The sequence below is a fragment of the Benincasa hispida genome, chromosome 7 (genome assembly GCF_009727055.1).
Source record: "Benincasa hispida cultivar B227 chromosome 7, ASM972705v1, whole genome shotgun sequence".
NCBI lineage: Eukaryota > Viridiplantae > Streptophyta > Magnoliopsida > Cucurbitales > Cucurbitaceae > Benincasa > Benincasa hispida.
The window spans coordinates 5333023-5339484 of record NC_052355.1 but is presented as its reverse complement, the minus strand read 5'-3'; the positions used below and the strand labels follow the sequence as shown (position 1 = coordinate 5339484).

Here is a 6462-nt window from a genome sequence, read left to right as displayed (position 1 = left end):
AGGTTTGAGTCGACGATCTAGCCACTCTCCCCATGCAAATCAAAGATAACCGCCTTCAAAGGCAAGAGTTCACAACTCACTCAGGATTAAGGTCATGTTACCTATAGTCATCCTACTGAAAATGAAAGTCTTTATTATGAACGACGTTATATAACGAGACTAAACATTTCGTGGTTCGATCTTATACAAAACTCCTTTGTATAGAGTATCCCCGCTCGCATGTCTTAATACACGAATATCGAATCAGATCATTTGTAGTACTTTACAATATTTGTAACACCTACAAAATGGGCCACACTCGTAATGTCACCAGGATAAGGTATCCCTCCTTTATCCATATACTACAGACCATTTTACGTTATCACTTATAAGCCCGATTTCCACTTTTAGTCTTCCACATATATGCTTTAAGTTACAACAATAACCATAGGTCTTAGTTTATTGGTTTTGTGGTTAATGCAACTAAAATATCTCATATTTCATAGACTGAAATGAATAAAGTATCATATATTATAAATCACAAAGTGTTTTTTTTATTATATGTGTTTACAAACTAAAAGACCCTACGAGATTTAGGGCATTCAATCCCAACACTTTCTTCAATCCACGAATTCAACTTCAATCTTCACTCTCAAAAGCTTAAATTTGTTTTACATAACTTGAAAAAGGCAACGGAAACAGTATAAACAAAAATAAACCTAAGCATGCTTCTACTACAAAATAGAGAAGAAAGGGAAATCGAAACTAACCCTTGGAGAACTAGTTCTTCGCATTTCCTCTCTGGTAATGGATCACGAACTGATACATTACTTCTCCTAATCTCAACACCACGAATATAGCAACACAATAGAAACTCGAACACCATAATGAGGACACCTCCACAATGTCTTCCTTGTTATTCTCAAGGAGAGAATCACAGAGAGTTGTGAGCTTCTGTGGATTAATTTTTGTCTAAGGAAGGGAGAGAGTTTTTCTTTGAGAGCAATGAAGAGGAGAAGAAGATTGGGTGGGATCCATTAAACCAATTTCATTTTCAACTTATGAATTCCCTTCTCTATCTTTCACGTATATGAGAGAGGGTTCAGAGAGATATCAATAACTCCCTACCTTAATTGAAATCAGCTTCCCTTAGGAGTTAATTTTCAAATTTCAAAAAATTGAATGTTTAATATATATTAACTAATTTAATATCAATATCAAATCATATGTTATATCACGTATAACATATAACCTTTAGTTTATATTATATCACATATAAAATACAACCTATAGTTTATAATTCTCTCATATAACTTATAGTATTAATATGAATCATACACATATTAATTTTAAACTATAGTTTTTATATGAATCACATTCATATAATTAATATTGGAAACATATTCAAATATTTATTTCTCTCATTAAAATTATATTATAATGTATCACATACATTATATTGATTATATCATATACAATTAATTCCCTTTAAATAATTTGAATAATTCAAACTAAAACAAAATTAATTTGAGTATCATTAATCATTATTGAGCTAACAAGGGGACCTTATGGACCTATAGATTGAAGTTCCAATGATATGAGATTAATTAATTAAACTCTTCAATTAAATTAATTCCCTTTCAGATAAACTTTGTGGCCCGACGATCTTCGTAAAAGAAGGAACTTTTGTCCATAAGCTTGTGCTTGTTTGGAGGGATCATCATAAATGATTGAAATGTATTGTTTTGTGTACATAAAATATTCAACCAAAGTTGCTCCTGTATGAGGGGTGTACATCTCACCTACATTTGGTTGGGTTAAATCGTTCATCCAAATGACCAACTACGTTCAATTTAGGCCCCATCAGTTTCATAACATTCAGTTCATATCCTGACCCCAACAATGGGGTTATTTATTAGGAATTTTAAACACTAATTTATTTCTTAAAATGTTCTTCAGACATAGGCAAGAACATACTAGAGATGCTTGATTAGGATGTTTGTTCACCGTATCATTTCTTCACGATGTTTTGAAAGTTTATGAAAAATACTAATTTTAGTTGTTTTAAGTTTAAATGTTTCTTTTTAATTAAAGTTTTTAGGAATCCCGAACTAAAGATTCATCTAGACTTTTTCATTAAATTGTTTTTAACAGCTTTATTTGTTTATAAAATGTTCAGCTTAAATTTGAATGGTCAACTAGTTTTAGTTTTAAAACTGTAGTAATGGCTCTAGTTAGAGTTCCCAAAAAGTTGAGTGCATTATAGTATATCACATGCTTTTATGATAAAAGTCTATCACTAATAAATTTCAATGATAGAAGTCTATCACTAATGGACTTCACTTACAATGATACTTTTTTAATCGATCCAAGAACAATAAAAATAGAGGATTCATGAATTTTTTTTTGTCATTTAAGAAAATTCACTTAGCCAATAGAATATTTCATCCATTTGAAACACATTTGGAAGTGTTTCTATAAGCGCAGTAGCTCAACATAAATGGAGAAATAGAAGGGTCTCATAAGTTCTCCTAGCCCTTCCCATTCATACACAAGAAAAATTAAATGGTCATATTTGCATTATTTACAACTTATTTGCTTTTATTTGTAAATAAATTAACTAATTTTGCCATTTTAATACAATTCCTCATTACGACTTGTGACTTGATGTTTGTTGTACAAGATCTCGTTGCAGGTGTATGTCATTCTTTTTTCATTAGAACATATCAATTTTACTTTTAACTTAGTAAGGTGTAATAATTCTTGTATACTAACTAGACTTAATTTTGTGCAAAACTTAACTTGTTGAAATTAGTATATTTTGAATTATTTTTATTTTACTTTTGATTAAAATTTGTTATGAATTTAGTGAAACCTACATGAAGCAAAGTTTACCATATATAGATTGATTTTATAAAATTGAAGATTTAGGGTGAAAAATGATAAATAAAAATTTGAAAAAGAATCCTCAATATTTAATTTTACGAATAATAAGACCCATTTAAGATTTTTTAACATTCACAAATTTTAGTTGAATAATAAAATTGGACACAAATAGGTCATATTATCAAATATTTCATAAATTCACAAACTATTTTTTAAAGAGAATTAAAAAAAATTGTCAAGCTTAGAAGTGCCATGATCTCGTCAGAAAGATCCGATGGTTGTGATCGACCCACGATCACTACAACACAGATATCCTCACAGCAGGACAAATGGAAAGTGCACCAGCCGGGAATCGAACCTGGGTCTATACCGTGGCAGGATACTATTCATAATGAGATTAGAAATTAAGTTTAATCTTTTAATCAGTTTAATAGGATTAAATTTGTCTTAATTAAAAGATTAAATTTGTACAAAATGTATTTATAAGGGACCTTATGTCTAAGACTAGTTTTGTCTTGACTGGAATATTTAAGTTGACGAAAACGTAACACCTCTACCTGGGAACTTACATGGAAAGGTGAATTAGATAGATTTGCTACAAGCATAAAATGGTTGATTAAGGTTTATTAAATTATTTAATAAACATTAATCAAAGTTGTTTATCTATCCAAAGTAAGTGTTACTTTTGGAAAAATTTAAACAATCACTTAGTTAAAATCAGTAGCCAGATTTTTCTAAGTTAAATAACGCTAGGTAAAACACTCAGTGGGAGGAAAATTGGGTATATGATACTTCATTTCACCTTTTCTCATTTCTCCCTAAAAGTTCACGCCGTGAGATCTATACTCGACCTCGAGGCACTTTTGCCTGTGTCCCCCTACGGATGGTGTTTGTATAGGTCAATATCAAGGTGAATGGAGAGAGTGTTTATAGTAAGTGGGAGTAGGACGTGTGTCAACACATCCCACAGTCTCTCTCATTAGTTTGTAGTAAAGTTTCATGCTCGGCCTTGAGGCATCTTTGCTTGTGTGCCCCTATAAATGGAATTTGCATGACTCTTTATTCAAACTCCATAAATGGATAGGGTTGGTTTAGTTTTTTCCCTAATCGGTTTTTCACTACGGTTAGCTCATTGGAGCGGAACTTTAGAATCTAAAATGAGGGGTTACACTTACAAAAAAAAAAGGTTAAGCGAGTTTAACAAATTTTGGACCGAACAATTGTGATTGATAGTTACAGGAAGAAGGAGTTGTTCTGTCTATTGGTTGAGATAGTCTCATTTATGTGAAGGGGCACCTAATCACTCTACAATAGTTTTTGTCTCGTCTAACTAAAACATCTTGCAAAATAGATGTCACTTAGGGTGCATTAGATTATTTTGCTAAATTTGATTGGTTTTTGCAAATGGGTTAATGTATTGAATACTTATATAAATAAATTTTATGGTTTTAGTAAATTTCATTGTAATTTTCGCTACATTGAATTTACTCATTGCCAACAAACTTATCAGCGAAAACTATACAACATGGAAAAGCACAATCAACAAAATACTAATCATCGATAACCTTCGCTTTGTACTTACAGAGGATTGTCCTCCTATTCTTCCTCAAAATGCTACTCTAAACATTTGAGAGGCATATGAGCGATGGACATTGGAAAATGAGAAGGCCCAAGCATATATCTTGGAAAGCCTTTCAGAAGTCTTGGCCAAGAAGCTTGAGTCCATGCTTACTACTCGTGAGATCATGGGGTCCATGAGGGGAATGTTGGGACAACCGTTCGCATAGCTTAGGCATGACACTCTCGAATTCATATTCAATGCCCACATGCGAGAAGGGATATCTATAATAGAACATGTTCTTAACATGATGGTACACTTCAACGTGGTAGAGAAGAATGGGTCTGTCATTGATGAGGCCAGTCAGGTTAGCTTCATCTTAGAAACTTTACTTGAAAGTTTCCTACAGTTTCGTAGCAATGCTGTTATGAATATGATTAACAACAACCTGACCACCTTGCTCAATGAACTACAAACATTCCAATCCTTGATGAAAAGCAAGGAATAAAAGGGTGAAGCAAATGTTGCTTCATCCTCCAAGAAGTTCTATAGAGGTTCAACCTCTGGAACTAAGTCTGTGTTTCTTCAGACACCAAAAAGTGGAAGAAGAAAATGGTGGAAAGGGGAAAGCTAACCCACCAGCTGCTGCCCATAGAGGCAAAGTGGCAAAGGCTACAAGTGAATCTATTTCTATTGCAACCAACAGTGACATTGGAAGAGGAATGATCCCAAGTACTTAACAAAAAAGAAGAAGGCCAAGCAATGTAAATATGATTTACTTGTATTGGAGGCTTGTTTATGAAGGAAATCTAAACTGACATCCATGTGAGTGGAAACGGATCGTTCCAATTTCTCTTGCGAATGAACATAAAAAATTACACTCTAAACGGAAACGAACAGATTATGCATAATTAGAAAATTACATCATGCTACTTAAAAATGAAGATACAAGGGATAGAGTATGCTAACCTTTTAAGAACTCTTCTTCAAGTATCCCTCGATCGTTTAGCAAATTGTTCAATTAACACAAACTCGAATGCAACGATCAGAACTCGGTCTCAACAAACATCTGAATGAACCTCGATCTCAATCGAATCTAACTCGAGCCTCAAAACGAATTAGAACACCGCCACAATGGTTACCTTGGTATTCTTGGAGTGAGAATCTAGGAGTTGTGGGCTCTGTATGATTTTTTATTGAGGAAAGCAGGAGGTAGATGATCGAGTAAGTGGGAGATGAATGTTGTCTATCATATGACAAAATACTCGATCGTTTAGTAAATGGAAGCCTATCGTATAGACTTCTCTACTCGATCGTGTAACAACGATTAAGCGAGTAACTATCATATAGTAAACTCGTAGCTTGATCGTGTATGCTCTCTATGCTATCGTTTAGTAAAATACTTTTACTTGATAGCCTTTTTGTGCGATTATTCCGAATCAATCATCATAATTTTGGAAAACAATTTTCCTTTTACCTCAAAGTTACAATAAAGCTTCCAATAACCTTCCACTCAATTCGGTTATTAGAGAAAAAGAATAATTAATTATCATATAATTAATATGCTATAAATAAATATAATAACCAACTTATCATACTATCTTTATAACCTATAGTTTTAATATTTCATCATATGAAACATATAACTATGGTTATTTTTCTATTTTATGGTATTTAATATAAATCATATTTATTTTAATTCCTCCAATTAATGTATATAATACATCACATCAATTATATCACATATAATTGAATTTCCTCTTGTTAATTTGAACACTTCAAATTAACCCAAAATCTTATTATCAACTTGAACCCATTGAGCTACCAAGGGAACCTCATGGACCTGTAGCTTGAAGCTCCAACGATACGCGAATAACTAATTAAACACTTTAATGATGAGATCCACCATCCATTAATTGTTGGTCACTCCACTAAAGACCGACAACTACACTCTTCGTACTACATATATATTTCTTTGTCCATATGATCAATCAATAATGCGATGACCCTTCACAATCACTTGTAAGTACAACTCGGCC

The 6462-nt window shown here is 32.5% G+C and overlaps 1 non-coding gene across 1 annotated transcript; it reads right to left on the bottom strand.

Annotated features, from left to right (window-relative positions):
• Window positions 1–3102: 3102 nt before the first annotated feature.
• On the bottom strand, window positions 3103–3189 carry LOC120082279. Its single transcript, XR_005483114.1, has one exon. It is a non-coding gene; the product is annotated as a small nucleolar RNA snoR114 (small nucleolar RNA).
• Between the last annotated feature and the right edge of the window lie 3273 nt (window positions 3190–6462).